This window comes from Podarcis filfolensis, assembly GCF_964270895.1.
Source record: "Podarcis filfolensis genome assembly, chromosome: 3".
Classification (NCBI taxonomy): domain Eukaryota; kingdom Metazoa; phylum Chordata; class Lepidosauria; order Squamata; family Lacertidae; genus Podarcis; species Podarcis filfolensis.
The window spans coordinates 108,150,788-108,167,188 of NC_139606.1; the positions used below are offsets into that span (position 1 = coordinate 108,150,788).

Consider the following 16,401-nt stretch of genomic DNA (forward strand, 5'->3'; position numbering starts at 1 on the left):
AATGAGTGTGATGTGATTGGCCAGTGGGAACTCAAGGGGAGGAGTTAGAGTTGGTGTTGTGTGGAAGTCAGTTGAGGGTTGGGAGTTGGAGAAGGAAGAGGGAGGATAAGTCTGTGGGTTGGTCAAGTTGTGTGGTGAGAGAGTGAGAGGAACTATTAGGTGGAGTCAGATAGATAGTTGGGATAATCAGTTTGAAGTTGTTAGGAACGAATAGGTCAGTAAAGTAACTAAGATTAAGAAACTGACAAGAAAAATTAACTGAAACCTTAAACTTGTTCATGCTTATAAAAATAAACTTGATTATTTGTTAATGTTAACAACTGTCTGGACTCCGTGTGTACCCATGAGAAACGGGTTGGTGGCAGTGAAGAGGCAATCACAGTGGTAGCACAGGGATCAATAGACCGTCAAACGTCCGGGGACCCTGTGTGATCGCCACACCTCCACTGCCTTGGGGCACAATTTCAGGAGAAGAAAAGGCTAAGGAGTAAAGACCACACAAATCTGGAGTAGAGTCCCTAAGGTGGTTGGATGGTGCCTTGTAAGCCACATCTTGGCAACTCCTGCGACCAAGCTGGTGCCAAATGTATTGCTCTGCTTTCCTTTGGACAACATCTGTGAGGCCAAGAGGGGGCCTTGTTGTCTGGGCATCCCAAGATCTCCATTCACATTGCCCAGGCTTGTGCCCCACAGAGGTCACTTCAGTGCTGTCAACGCATAGGTTTGGCTTCACCCTTGGAGGTGCACCCCAATGTTTCTCTCCCAACAGACGAATGCCAACAACAATACCACTTTAAATAGCCACACCTTGCCACAAAGAATCATGGGGACTGCAGTTTGTGGAGGGCGCTGAGAGTTCTTAGAATCCCTGTTCCCATCACACAGCAACAATTCTTAGAGTTTCCCATCCAACACCTAACATGACTTCTCCCTCATTCACACGCACTTCGGTGGAATCTACACACATATTTAAAAAAGCTGTGAAAATGCTTTTTAAAAAATACACACTTTGAAAAACACATTGAATTTTGCATAGCTCACTGATGCCATCTAGTGTCACATTTGTATATTGCAATTTACAACACATTTAAAATGTTTTATTTGAAGCTGAGTCCTTCTTCTCCCTCCCAGTCAGATACTGCATATAGTTACAAGTCCCCTGTCAGCAGTCGATACACTGCAGGAACACAGAGCAACCATTGAATGACAGAATCTGTGCCACAACGGGAAAGCAAATTAAATGTGTGAGTGGCTAGGGTCTCACTGTGTTTTCCAGCACACCAAGCCAACCTGTATGCTAGCTTTTTTTAAAGTTCATAAGAAGAGGGAGTGCAGAAGGCCCAGGGCATGGCATAAAGCCCCTGAACCACTCACTAACAATGCCACCTCTCTGAAGAGTTTGCTGTGCTCTTCCCCCTCCCTTCCCCCCTTTTCTGCATTTATGCAACAGATGTTTATGGACTATAGAGATGTCTCACTCCCACTCAAATGGAAAAGCAAAGCTGTAACTGACAAAAGCAGTTCCAGAACTGGCAGTTAAAATAGTCAAGTTCCCCGGGAACACAAAGCCATTTATGATTAACTAAATTTGCCACGGAAAGCACAGAGATCACTTAGCACCGCAAGCTGTTTCAGACGCGACACCTTCGCAATCGAGATGCATAGCCCTGCATATATCTCTTGTCACAAACACACTACACGAGTGTCTGCTCCGTCACGTCCACATGCGTGCAGAATAGAAAGCAATGAAACATTCCTGTCGCTGCCAAGGGCAGCTGGGATCATGTCTGGGCATCTGAAGTGTGATTCTCACTTCCTTTCCCCCCATTTAAGCTTGGCATCTGTTCCTGTTAATATCCTCAGCTGTGGGGATGTGGTTGGGGGTCAGTCTTACCCATATGCCTCCTCCAGCTCCTCCCTGTACTCTCTACCTGGGTGCTTCCAGAGAAACACAGCCCAGCCCTCCTCACCCCACTGTGTAACGCTCTCCCCAGAGAGGCTCGCCTGGCACCGTCATTACATGTCTTTAGGCACCAGGAAGAAACACGCCTCTTTACCAAGGCCTGTTGTTGTTTTTTAGGCGTGTCCGACTCTTCGTGACCCCATGGACCAGAGCACTCCTGTCTTCCACTGCCTCCCGCAGTTTGGTCAAACTCTTGCTGGTAGCTTCGAGAATACCGTGCAACCATCTCATCCTCTGTCGTCCCCTTCTCCTTGTGCCCTCAATCTTTCCCAACATCAGGGTCTTTTCCAGGGAGTCTTCTCATGAGGTGGCCAAAGTATTGGAGCCTCAGCTTCAGGATCTGTCCTTCCAGTGAGCACTCAGGGCTGATTTCCTTCAGAATGGATGCGTTTGATCTTCTTGCAGTCCATGGGACTCTCAAGAGTCTCCTCCAGCACCATAATTCAAAAGCATCAATTCTTCGGCGGTCAGCCTTCTTTATGGTCCAGCTCTCACTTCCATACATCACTACTGGGAAAACCATAGCTTTAACTATACGGACCTATGGCTATTAAATAATCCACGGCCTTCGACTACTTTATTATTGTCATTAACTACTTTATCATTGTCTCTCTGTCAGTATTTTTTTATTATGCTTTTCTTATTGATGTTCTGTAATTTTTTTTTAATGTTGTACACCGCCCTCAGATCTTTTGATAAAGGGTGGTATATAAATTGAAACAACAACAACAACAACAACAATGCCAGACACTGGCAGGCTTTGCATCCAGGCTGCCCTTCGCCCAATTCCTACAAGTCACCTGGGGTTTGCCTTCTTGGACATCAAGTCCCCATCGCCGTGGCAACAGAGGCACTGATCCCTGTGGTTTTGGCTTGGAAGCCACTCGGTTTGTTGCCAAGGCAACAGTTGCTCCACTATCCGCTTTATGCCAACTCCAGCTCCTCTGCGGCTTCCTAACATTCATCTCTTGGGTGTTGGGTTCTGAGGCTGGGGCAATGTTGGGTCCTGGACACACTGCACTGTGTGTGTACTGGGTGAGTGCGGGGCTTAAAAAGGTAAAGGGACCCCTGACCATTAGGTCAAGTCGAGACCGACTCTGGGGTTGTGGCGCTCATCTCGCTTTACTGGCCGAGGGAGCCGGAGTACAGATTCCAGGTCATGTGGCTGCTTCTGGTGAACCAGAGTGGTGCATGGAAACGCCGTTTACCTTCCTGCTGGAGCAGTACCTATTTATCTACTTGCACTTTGATGTGCTTTCGAACTGCTAGGTTGGCAGAAGCAGGGACCGAGCTCACCCCGTCACGGGGTTTCGAACCACCAACCTTCTGATTGGCAAGTCCTAGGCTCTGTGGTTTAACCCACAGTGTGGGGCTTACATCCTTCTTTATCTTCCTTCTTTCCTCTAAAAAGATGTAGGGAATATATGAAGGAACCTCAGATCGTCACAGCATGGAACAACATCCATGAAGATGTCTCCGCACCCGATGACTGGCAGCAGAGAATGTGAACTGACACCACGGAAAAAGCATCTCATTTAGAGATGATATGAGTCCGTATAAAACTTCTGCCTGTAATTTCAAATCTAGTCAGGCTCATCATCCTTGTGGTTGCACTGGCTGCGATTAACCAGAGGTGAATGACACTCTGCAGATGGCGCTCTGTTGATATTGTTTCTTCCAAAGTTGATTCTTGCCTCTGGAAGGCCTGCTTGGAAAAGGTGTGTCTGACACCTAGGCTGGATCTAGACACGTCAGAGAAGCGTTTCGGTTAAACGTGTTATAAATCTAAACAGGGAGAACAGGCAGAGAGAAATGGGGCTCCACAGCGCCACCTCGTAGCACAATGTTATATTGCATATACAACGCATATAAATCGCTTTTTCTTCTTTCCAATCTAGTGGAGTCCCTAAATTACATTTTGTTTGTAATTTCTGCTTCCCCCAAATTTTAATCTGTGTAATGCCTTAGTCTACTGCAAGCTTTTATTTCAATACTGAAAAACAAAGCACCACCTGAGTTGGCACTCAGCTGTGTCAGTATGCATGAACAAGATTAATACACAATTACAGTGGGATTTCAGGGCACATTGCTGTGCCTGCATTATGGAATTAAAGCACTAGAATGGGAAATTACTTAGTTACATTGCAGATAAGGGCTGCATCACAGTGAACCTTTTATTGACATTCTTAAATAAGATAGGAATCTGCCTTAAACCAACTGGTCCATCTAGTTCAGGACTGACCAGCAGCAACTCTTCAACCTCAGGTCTAGGGGCAAAAGCAGCCTCTCTACCAGACCCTCCAGATTCTTCCCCATGTCACAGTCTCTCTCCTAAGGGCACAGTCTTCACCAGCCCTGCTTTGCTCCCTCCTTGAATGTTTTTGCCTTGCTGGGACGTGTCCTGGAGCTCTGATAATGCTGCCCTGGATCAGAGCTGACCCAAGATGGCCTCGGTCCAGTATACCTGAAGGAGCGTCTCCACCCCCATCGTTCAGCCCGGACACTGAGGTCCAGCGCTGAGGGCCTTCTGGCGGTTCCCTCACTGCAAGAAGCCAAGTTACAGAGAACCAGGCAGGGGGCCTTCTTGGTAGTGGCACCCGCCCTGTGGAACGCCCTCCCACCAGATGTCAAAGAGAAGAACAACTACCAGACTTTTAGAAGACATCTGAAGGCAGCCCTCTTTAGGGAAGCTTTTAACGTTTAACAGACCACTGTATTTTAATACTTTGTTGGAAGCCGCATAGAGTGGCTGGGGAAACCCAGCCAGATGGGTGGGGTATAAATAAACTATTATTATTAATTATTATTGTTGTTGTTGTTGTTCATTTTGGCACCAGAGGTGAATCACAAAATAGTGCCCCCCCCTGCACTACGGAAGAAGTGGCAAGTGAAGATCTGCAAGCAGAGAATAAATATCTACATTGGGAACAAGGATGAAGACAGGAAGTTCCTCTTATTTTCCAACAGGAAGCTGTTGAGGTGGCAGGGGGGGGGGGAGCCGCTGCTGGAGAGGAGACAGATCTGGTCCCCAAGGAGCACACCATAGTTGTTGTTGCCACGGTAGCAGGCAGCAACAGTGGGTGATGCATGCCTTGGAGGTCAGATCTGCTGCCCTTGCAGATCCTGCTGCCTGAAGAAGTTGCCTCACCTTGCCTCATGGGTGGGCCAGCCCTGGCCAGGATAGAGGATAGAGAGGGGTGTGTGAGTGTGGTCTGCTCCTGTACAAAGCTAAAATTCATTTCCATTGCTCCACCTGCTTTTTGCCTCTGGCACCGCTCACCACTGGCACGTGGCTCCTGGGAGGAAATGTGGCCCTCGGGGAGAAAAAAGGCTCCTCATACAAACCTTCAATTCTTGCTCTGAAGCCATGGTTTGTTAAATCTGGATTCCTTGTGCACCATTATCTCGGGGGGGGGGGAATACAAGCAGAAACACCTGCAAGAAAGTTCCCTCTTATTTGATTGACTTGCTTCTTTAAGAGGACGCTTCCTGAGGGCCTAATGTGAATCTTAGGTTCCTGCCACACGTGCACATACATGAATTAATTTGCTTGAGTATGAACAAACTACCAGCTCATCCACGCTCAAGTAAGTTTACTCATTGTGGTGACTGCTTCCTGGAGAGCATCCCTACAACAGGTCATCCTTGACAGAAACCTCTGTTCTTCTTTCACCTATTGCTTCAACGTAATGCTTTTCTTTGATTCACATTCTTGCAGCATCCGAGTAACAGGCACACACAAAGAAAACCCCTCAACAAGTCTGTTGAAACTCATTTATTCTGAGATTGCTGGTAAGTGTTCTGTACTAACAGAGCTACCTCAAAATAGATCTCTCGGGAGTGTAAGTCTTTCCAGATAGGGATGGGCGAGTTCTCCAAATATTCACCTTGGATAAACCCAGAAAAATATGTGATTTCTTCCAGGGGAAGAAAAAGTCAGACTTATAACATTTCCCCAAGCCAATCTGGGAACCTGGACACATGCTTCTTCTGTCCATTGCATTCCTCAGCCTTCCAACCAGCCATCGGCACCAGCCGCCTTGCCAGAAATACATCTCTCATAGTCCCCTGAACTTTGAGCCCTGACATGCTGTTCTTCAGCACCTCAGGATGTAACCTCCCTCTTCTTGTCTCCTGCTGCATCTCTCACCTGCACTGAAGGGAAGGAGGTTTATATTTGGGTTGGGTGGCAGCAAGGGCTGACAATAACAAGGGAGGGGAGCCAACAGTTATTCTCTGGCTTGGATTTCAATTTGAGCCGGAGAAGAATTTAAACGCTTAAAAAGCCTGCTTCTCCCTCAAATTAGGCTGTATGGGTTTTTGCAAGCTGCCACGTTATTCTCTAGGCTTGCACGGGGGGAAATTCACTGTCATCTCTATTTCTGGAATGGACTTGCATAGCCACATAGACAAATTCACAGCACTACACAAGTTCTAGATTCCACTGGGGTTTGCTAAACACAAAAGACTAGATGAGGAATGGATTCCATTGTAGGATTCCAGGGCTGACACTGATTTTTGTGCAGCTGGTTGTTGTTGTTGTTGTTGTTGCTGCTGCTGCTGCTGTTAAGCAGCAGCTGTAAAATTGTGCTCTTTTGAATAAGTCAACAGGAACACAGAAGCACTTATCAACCAGTACATGGATGGGCTGAACTTAATATCTATGAGGAAAATGGCAGAATGTAGCAGTCGTCCAGCAACTGCACTGCTTTCGAGCACAATATGAGTCCTGCCTAATAAAAGTGGCCGAATCGACTGCTTTTTCCACAGTGACTCATTGTGATACCCGCAATGTTAGCCATGCATTTCATCTAGAAAGTGAACCCAGACAGAATCCATTAAGTTAACCCCTTTTCAAGGCTGGAGTTCATGGAATCTGAGCTCTGCTTTTGCTGTATCTGACTGATGTTGCTCTGACAGAGGAGCCAGGAAGCCAAAGAAAGCAGCTTGGGGGAACCACACCGGTCACTATGGTCACCTGGTCCTGTTGAACTGGTAGCTGCAGAACCTTCATCTAACCATCTGTAGTGATGTCATTCAAGTGTGGAAGAAAGAAGGCCTGAGGCGCCTGCTGCAGCACTGCAACCTTGGGGCCTGCTTAGGCGTGAGGGAGGGCATTGCTTGGTCTGCTTTTTGCAGTGGACCAGCTCAATCCCATTCTCCTGAGCTTGAAGGGAATGCAACTCCCATTTGGGCTGTGTGCCACTCCAGATTTTGCAGTGCATTTTAGATAATAATAATAATAATACATTTTTATTTATACCCTACCCTTCCTGGTTCAGAAAACCGGGCTCAGGGCAGCTAACAACAAATTTAAAACACTTAATGGATGCAACAAAAACAGCATAAAATACAGTATAAAATGTAAATAACAATAAATTCAGAATTAAAAAAAAATCAATTTAGGGGGAAAAGCAATCCAATAAACATTAGATGATCACCAGGGCTAGCTGGCTAAATTATTTGGGCCAGTGAGGAGACCAGGAGAGAATTAGCTGTGGGATCCCAGAGAGGGTAATCTTCATAAAAAGGGGAGAGGAAGGAAAGGAAGGGGGATAAAAGATTAGTCTAAGTTCAAATTGAAAGCCAGGCGGAATAGTTCTGTTTTACAGGCCCTGCAGAAGGAAGATGCACCAAAAGTGTGTGTGAAGACCTGTATTTTACGTCATGGATGTATACAAAATTTGTATCACACTGGGGAGTGTATTGAAAAGGAGTGTCTTACATAAAAGTGCGCATTTCACATTAAAAACAAACAAATTCCGAGGAATGTTGCACTATAACTGCATTGGACAGCACGGAAGCTGAGCAATCCACCAGTTCTTAACATGAGCAAATCAGCTAAGCACCTCGTGTAAGCTTTCCACATAGCAAAGTGTATTGTGTGAACAGAGACATTGGTTTAATGCCAGGAGAAGCAGCTGGGAAACAAAGTGCAAGTCAGAAACATGGAGAGATAGCTGGGCTGGGAAAATGGCAATTGGGACAGTTGAGAGTTTGGCATCATGGAAGAACAGAACAGAAAAGCAGAAAAGGTGATAGCATGAGGGTAAGAGAACTTGGATTGATGTGCGATATAAAATAAGACCCAGGACTGTTGTGAGCAGTAGGAGCTATAACTCCATCAAGGAGTCCTGGAAACTGCAAAAGCCACAAGCGTGAAGGCCATCATTCACCATTATTTATTCCCTCAATATATTCCAGAATAGGCGATCAAATGCAAGGATGGCTCCCTAATCTTGCGAGAGAAAGGTGAACTCCCTCTTCATTTCCCAAGCACTCTGTGACGGATGAAGAAATGTTCGGGACAGGGCAATGGGACAATCTCACCAGAAACAAGTAATGTTAAGGCTATCTGGTAGAGAAAAGAACACTGTTGTTATTTTTTGGCTGACTTTTGCAATCTAATTTACTTGGGCAAGAAATGAACTTGACTTTTCTCCAAGCCGCCTCAGAGTGTTTTACAGTAGCATTGATTTGTAATTCTCCAATAATTAAATACAAGCGTTGAGTCTGTTCAATGAGGGGCATTTTCTTAGTCATCATTTTCCTTCTGGCTTCCAGTAAGGCCCTTGCTCCAAGATAATATCATTACGATGGCTTGGTAGTGAAGAGGTTTTGGTACTTAGAAATGTATAAAATAATATAGACAGTCTCTCCCCACCCATCCACACCCCTTGCCTCCAGTGTACACACAGAACATATGGAAGTTCCATTTTATTATGTGAACGCTAACATCCTCACATGGCATTTGTCTATTTATGAATGTACAGCGACACACTAATAAATGCTGACAGCACCCTTAATGAGATCATGAGTGTACACTGGTGTATGCCCAGAGAGTGAGGAAATACAACTATATTTTCAGATGTTCACACACACACACACACACAAAATGCTGGAGATTGTTAGCATTCACATGTAAATGTTTATATTTACTAGCTTTGGGGCATGATAATAATAATGAATGCAAATGTAGAAAGATGCTCAGGCCCACTGATTGAGTGGCTAATTGTGTCTGGGGGATGCTTAATCCAGAATGCAGCAGCTAGACTGGTGACTGGGAGTGGCCGCTGGGACCACATAATCAGAGGTGGAGGAAGGGGAGTACGGTGGGTGCGGATCACCCCTGGTGTCACCACTGAGGGGGGGTGACAAAATGCTGGGTGGCACTCACCGCAGGGCCTGCAGTGCGCCCGAGCCACACGTCTCTCCTGGGAGAGACGCAGTGGCTTGGGCGCACGCAGGCTCTGCACTGCCCAAACGGTCCGCCCGCTGCCTCCCCCCAAGTGGTAGGGTGGCTGAGTGGGACGAGGCAGGCAGGCTCTGGAGGCCCCGTGGTGCGCCCCACCCTCACCCCACCCCAGGCACCCAAGAGGCTTCCTCCTCCGCTGCATATAACACCGGTCCGAAAAGATTTTTACTGGCTCCCAGTACGTTTCCAAACACAATTCATAGTGTTGGTGTTGACCTTCGAAGCCCTAAAAGGCCTCAGCCCAGTATACTTGAAGGAGCATCTCCACCCCCATTGTTCAGCCCAGACACTGAGATCCAGCGCCGAGAGCCTTCTGCTGGGTCCCTCATTGTGAGAAATGAAGTTAAAGGGTACCAGGCAGAGGGCCTTCTGGGTAGTGGCACCCTCTCTGTGGAATTTCCTCCCATCAGATGTCAAGGAAGTAAAGAATTACACAACTTTTAGAAGACATCTGGAGGCAGCCCTATATCGGGAGGTTTTTTAATGCTTGATGTTTTTATTGCATTTTTAGATATGCTGTAAGCTGCCCAGAGTGGCTGGGAAAACCCAGCCAGATGGGCAAGGTATAAATACAATTAATAATAATAATAATAATAATAATAATAATAATGTGCTACCCAATGATTTAGAGCATGAAGATTTTCCAATTATTAGAAAAAGCTGAACATGACACATAGTTGTAAATAACCCTCAAACTGGGGACTCAAGTTCCAACCCCAAATGGTGTAATATTGGGGCACACATTCTTTTTGCAGGCTTTCCACTTTTGTCTGGTTGGCCACTGTGTCAACAGGATGCTGGACCAGATGGTCCACTGGCCTGATCCTGCAGGGTTGTTCTTATGTCCTTATGGTTAGGCCACACAGTTCCTTCCTGACCTGGTGCTCTCCATATTTTGAGCTGCCACCTCCATAACCACAGGCAATTGGGGCTGATGAGAGTTGGAGTCCAGCAGCATTTAGAGGCCACCAGGTTGACGAAGGCTGGGGTACACAGCCATGTATATACGTTTAACTAAGGCCCCAACTGCACTATATATTTCACGCATCATCATGCCACTTCAAACAGTCATGGCGTCCCTCAAAGGTTCATGGGAAGTGTGGTTTGCTAAGGGCGTTGAGACTTGTTAGTGAACCCCTCACAGAGATACAATTTCCAGAGCCAATCTCCCTTCCCAGGGAACTCTGGAAATAGGAGTGTCAACTTGGCTCTGCAACCGTGGGTGCTCAGAGCCATGGGTGCCATGCAGCATGCAAGGCCCTGGCACAGAAATTTATGAGTGCCCGGCCCCTTCATGGGGAATTTCGTGGGTTCTCAGGCACCCAGGGCCCCAGGGAGTCGGCACCTATGTCTGGAAATCTTGGTTCTGTGAAGGGAATAGGGGCTTCCTATTAACTCTCAGCTCCCTTAACTACACTTCCCAAGATTTTCTGGAGGGGAGCCATGACTGCTTAAAATGGTATGATAACTGCTTTAAATGCATAGTGTAGTTGGGGCCTAGAATGCATTCGTTCCCATTCTAAAAAAGCAAAGTGTGTATGTGTGTGTGTGTGTTTGCATGCATGTCTCATAAATGTGTCTAGCCTGCAGGCTGAGTATTGACTGTTGCACAAAGCCCCGTTCCCATAAAACAGGCCGTGGAGCTATGCAATAAAATAAAGAACAGCGAGAAGGGGGAGAGAAAGAGAAATCGGAGCTCTAATGCCTTGTTTATGTACCCTTTAGAGTGTCTTGGAGAGATGCTCAGGAGTCCCCAAGCAAGCTTTCACTCAGAGGTCCCTCTGATTAAGGCAATGCATATTGAAACACTCTAATATTAATGTGCAATTTACTAAGCAGGGGTGGTTGGAAAGAGAAGAAAAGCAATCTTGAGAAATACTTTAACTAAGCAGCAACAGAGCATACTGGCTACTTTAATTCTTTTTTTATTAAGTATGTGCTTTATTGGAACTCCCAATAACATATTTTTCAAGACCCAGCTCCACTGCTGTGTGATTAGTAGGACTAAACCTTGTTTACAGCTCAGCCTTTGAGAGTAAAATTAGGTTTTCCTTTTGTCCCCCCAGGGAGTAGCTCATAAGTGGCGACAAGTTTAAATTGTAGCAATCCTCTACCAAAGAGTCTGCCAAGCCCTCATTTGTTCCCCTTTCCCACATACTTACATCTCCTCAACCTTGGCAAAGGGCAAGCCAATTCAGAGCCACAGAAGACATCATTTAACATGTGCAAAGAATGCACAAGGACCAGGGAGGCTGATTCTTATTAAACATCTCCACAGTACTTTAATTGACAGAAATGCTCAACAGTCCACATCTCACTTCACATCCAAGCAAAATGTTCAGAATGTTGGCCATTGTCTTATTCTCTTTTTATACCTGAAAAGGGAACAAGTTGCTAACCTGTGGCTGTCCTGATGCCATGGGATTCCCTTTGGGCGCAGAAAATATGGCCAATGCTCAGGGGTTATAAGAGTTGCAGTTTAGCAACCTTGGGAGGGCCACAGGTTGCCCATCTCTGCCTTAGACCTTGCAGTTACTTTGTGACTGTGCAAGGATTTGTCCTCAAAAAACGAAGATCATGGCCACTGGTCCCATCACCTCCTGGCAAATAGAAGGGGAAGAAATGGAGGCAGTGAGAGATTTTACTTTCTTAGGCTCCATGATCACTGCAGATGGTGACAGCAGCCACGAAATTAAAAGACTCCTGCTTCTTGGGAGAAAAGCGATGGCAAACCTAGACAGCATCTTAAAAAGCAGAGACATCACCTTGCCAACAAAGGTCTGTATAGTTAAAGCTATGGTTTTCCCAGTAGTGATGTATGGAAGTGAGAGCTGGACCATAAAGAAGGCTGATCGCCGAAGAATTGATGCTTTTGAATTATCTGATTGGAGGAGACTCTTGAGAGTCCCATGGACTGCAAGAAGATCAAACCTATCCATTCTGAGGGAAATCAGCCCTGAGTGCTGACTGGAAGGACAGATCGTGAAGTTGAGGCTCCAATACTTTGGCCACCTCATGAGAAGAGAAGACTCCCTGGAAAAGGCCCTAATGTTGGGAAAGATGGAGGGCACAATGAGAAGGGGACGACAGAGGACGAGAAGGTTGGACAGTGTTCTCGAAGCTACCAGCATGAGTTTGACCAAACTGCGGGAGGCAGTGGAAGACAGGAGTGCCTGGCGTGCTCTGGTCCATGGGGTCACGAAGAGTCGGACATGACTAAACAGCAACAACAAAGTGCAGTCCAGCACTGCCCAAGTGAGTGCACGAGTTCTGAGAGAATCTGAATATCCTCCTGGTTTCTCAGTAAGATTGTGGCTTACAACCCATTTGGCCAATTCTTGAAATGCATATTTTACAAAACGGGATCAAAAGCAAAGAGAACACAATCCTAGGCAAAGCCCAGAAGAATTCCAGACCCAGAGTAGCTGTGTCTCGTTCCAGTAACAGACAGTTGGAGTGGGGAGGTGTTGAGCACATCCAAGTTAGCAGTCAACAACAATACATCAACAGAGTAAGGGGGCGAAAAAAGTGTCAACACCACACATATTACAGTTTTTTTTGCAGTGAGAAAACCAGCCTTAATCCTGCTGGGTGGCCAGGAAAACTATAGGCATGAAAAGGAGAATTCCCTGGATGCCAAGATCCAGGTTTGGGGCAAGCACTCTTTGGTGAGAGAACCCCAACAGAGATTTAAAATTACAAAACGTGCAGTGAAGTAGGCTGCTAGACCTTTAAAATATGCCCTTCTAAGTTCCTTCCAAAGTTTCCCCCTTCCCTTAGCCTAGAAAAAGACCACACATTTGGTAAGTTAAAAATGGCTTTCTTACAAACTCTTCCAAAGGTCAGATTCATGTGCTTTCCCTTACATTCAGAAAATGTTGGACGGGCAGTAAAATTTGCCTTAGTTACAGTGGTAAAAGTGCCTAAATTACTGGTATAGGAACACAAGAATGGCTTGTAAGAGCCATGTGGTCTAAGCTGCAGTAACCAGCTCAAAACCTCTTCACACACTGAGCTTCTCTAGTTGACGGAAGGGAACAGAGGCTTGATTACCTAGTCCCTCACAAAGTGAGCTAAGCCTGGCAGGGCAACTTACTCTATGATCTTAATCCTTTAATGCATCAATTAGACTTAAACATGTTGCTTATATGAGGCTGGGTATCCCACAAATCCTTGCTAAGACAAAGCGTATTCTGCAGAACACTGGCAAGCTTGCAAATTAATTTTATTTATGCTAAAAATGGTCATGGGCTTAGTTGTATTGAAAACAAGATTAAACATGTTTGTAGAGGACAAGTCCGTCAATATTTACTTTATTTACTTATCTATCTATTAAAAAAATACTAGTATACCACAATTTCATGAAAAAATTGAACTGATTTATAACAAATATATAAAGGTAAAGGTACCCCTGCCCGTACGGGCCAGTCGTGTCCGACTCTAGAGTTGTGCGCCCATCTCACTTAAGAGGCCGGGGCCAGCGCTGTCCGGAGACACTTCCGGGTCACTTCCGTGACAAAGCTGCTCTGGCGAGCCAGCACCAGCGCAGCACACGGAAATGCCGTTTACCTTCCCGCTATAAAGCAGTACCTATTTATCTACTTGCACTTTGGGGTGCTTTTGAACTGCTAGGTGGGCAGGAGCTGGGACCGAAAGACGGAGCTCACCCTGCCGCGGGGATTCGAACTGCCGACCATGCAATCGGCAAGCCCTAGGCACTGAGGTTTTACCCACAGCGCCACCCGCGTCCCTAACAAATATATACATATACAATAAAAGCCACTTTTTTAAAAAATAAAATAAAAAAAATAATCAGCTATCTAATATGGAATATTCTTTCTCAGTTGTAAGCCTGATGGCATAGAAAAGTTCACCCCACTAGCTGTTTTGGGAAGCAGAACGCTGGAGTGGTCCAGCAGAGCTCTTCTGAGAGCCAGTGTGGGTGAGAGCCAGTGTGGTGTAGTGGTTAAGAGCGGTAGTCTCGTAATCTGGGGAACCAGGTTCGCGTCTCCGCTCCTCCACATGCAGCTGCTGGGTGACCTTGGGCCAGTCACACTTCTTTGAGGTCTCTCAGCCCCACTCACCTCACAGAGTGTTTGTTGTGGGGGAGGAAGGGAAAGGAGATTGTTAGCCGCTTTGAGACTCCTGAAGGGGAGTGAAAGGTGGGATATCAAATCCAAACTCTTCTTCTTCTTCTTCTTCTTCATGGCTTTTCATATGTTCATTTAAAAGCAAGCATTTCCAAGCATTCAAAGCAATTCACGCACACATTATCCCAGTAATTCTTACAACACTGTGAGGGAATCTCTGGCCCTCCAGTTGTTGCTGGACTACAACTCCCATCTCCCCTGACCACTGGCCATGTTGACTGTGGCTGATGGGAGTTGGAGCCCAGCAATGTCTGGGAGGCCAAAGCTTCCCCATCCCCACTATAAAATTGCTGTTCCCCCAAATAGGGTCTTGCCTATGGCTGCAGAGTGAATTCTTTGATATGATGAGACTCGAAGCAGGGGTTTCTTAGCTTGCACCCCTCTCTGCAACACATGCATCCTCCCACTCTTTGAAAGTATTCCTTGGTTCCAGGGCAAAATCCTGCCAAGGTGACTCTGTGCTTACCTATTCTCCCATCTACTAGTCTCCCTCCAGAACTTTTCCACCTGAAGGACATACAGAGTAGGAGATGGGCTCTCTGAGGGAACCTGCCTGAGAAGAAGGGTATCAGGGAGAAAAAGTATTTCTTGCCTTAAGGACTCTGCTGGAGGAGACTCTTGAGAGTCCCATGGACTGCAAGAAGATCAAACGCATCCATTCTTAAGGAAATTAGCCCCGAGTGCTCATTGGTAGGACAGATCGTGACGCTGAGGCTCCAATACTTTGGCCACCTCATGAGAAGAGAAGACTCCCTGGAAAAGACCCTGATGTTGGGAAAGATTGAGGGCAGAAGGAGAAGGGGACGACCGGGGACGAGATGGTTGGACAGTGTTCTCGAAGCTACAAACATGAGTCTGACCAAACTGCAGGAGACAGTGGAAGACAGAAGTGCCTGGCGTGCTCTGGTCCATGGGGTCACGAAGAGTTAGACACGACTAAACGACTAAACAACAAAGGACTCTCTCCCACCTCTTTCTTCTCCCTTGCTAAGCTCCCACCCCCCATTCACAAATTCTTGTTACTTAACAACCAAGTCATGGTTGCCATGGAGCACCTAGTTCCGACCTTGGTCGAGGAGATTATTTAACATCTTTGTAATATTCTTTTATTTCATTTTTTTAAAAAAGAAGAATCTGCTTTTTTTTAAAAAAAAAAAAAAGGAATCTGCTAACTTCCTAGCCCAAGTGTGTTTCTGACTTGTCTCCAAAATGTTATTTCAATATGCTTTCAGTTGTGACCTTTTAAACAATGTGTCCATGAATTTTTGTCAAATGAAATGAGCAGCGTGTTAATTGGCATCCGGTTCATCTCACTCCCTCTCAATAGGACATCAGTGTTTGCACAATCCCGGTGACAAGAGGTTTCACAGTAATGACAGCAGTAATCGGCAGGCAGAACGAGGGGAGCATCTACTTCGTACATATTGGCTTCTGTCATTATCTCAAGCCCCCTCTCTTGTGATGACAACAGCACATGGCCTTCTGTGCTCTTATTCCCCTTCTCTTTTTATGGAGAAGCTAAAATTACAGGGACAGGGATAAAAAAAAAAGCATCGTCCAGAGAGGCTTTCATTCACAGAATAAGGGCTGGTCTTAACTGCACCTGCAACACAATTCTGGTGCTTTAGCACAAAGTCCTCTCATTTTCTCCATGCAATTATGTGCATGGATACATAAGCATGTTGTGAAACATTAGCAGAAACTGGGCTGTCCATGGATACAACATGAGATATTCTTCTGCCTGCAGTGGGCTGGGAAAAGCACAGCCGCAATTGCAGAAATAGCTGAGGGCTATCTCTGTGTTCTTCATGCCATTGTGTATCCATGTACATTGTATGTGACTGGAGAAAACAAACAGCTGAGAGCCCATGGGGTGTTGGGTGAGGCCTGAGGAAGCAACCAGGACCAGAAAACATCAGTCAGAGATGTTATAGCAGACAGAGTACCAAAGAGCTCTTGGTGAGTGGAATCAGGACCAGGGAGAGCTCCCAGGAAATGCCGAACCTCAAATGCCAAAGTCAATGGAATCAAGT

General features: G+C 46.1%; 1 protein-coding gene and 1 long non-coding RNA gene across 47 annotated transcripts in view; one reads left to right on the forward strand and one right to left on the reverse strand.

Moving 5' to 3' along the window:
* The window catches only part of NRXN1 (neurexin 1), a 986,669-nt gene that overhangs the window by 385,162 nt on the left and 585,106 nt on the right, over positions 1 to 16,401 (reverse strand). The gene's annotated exons all lie outside the window — the stretch shown is intronic.
* LOC310758956 overlaps positions 9,437 to 16,401 on the forward strand; it is a 78,683-nt gene continuing 71,718 nt past the window's right edge. The window contains exon 1 of the long non-coding RNA XR_014546131.1: positions 9,437 to 9,568. This is a non-coding gene — a long non-coding RNA (uncharacterized lncRNA). The remainder of the gene's footprint in view (positions 9,569 to 16,401) is intronic.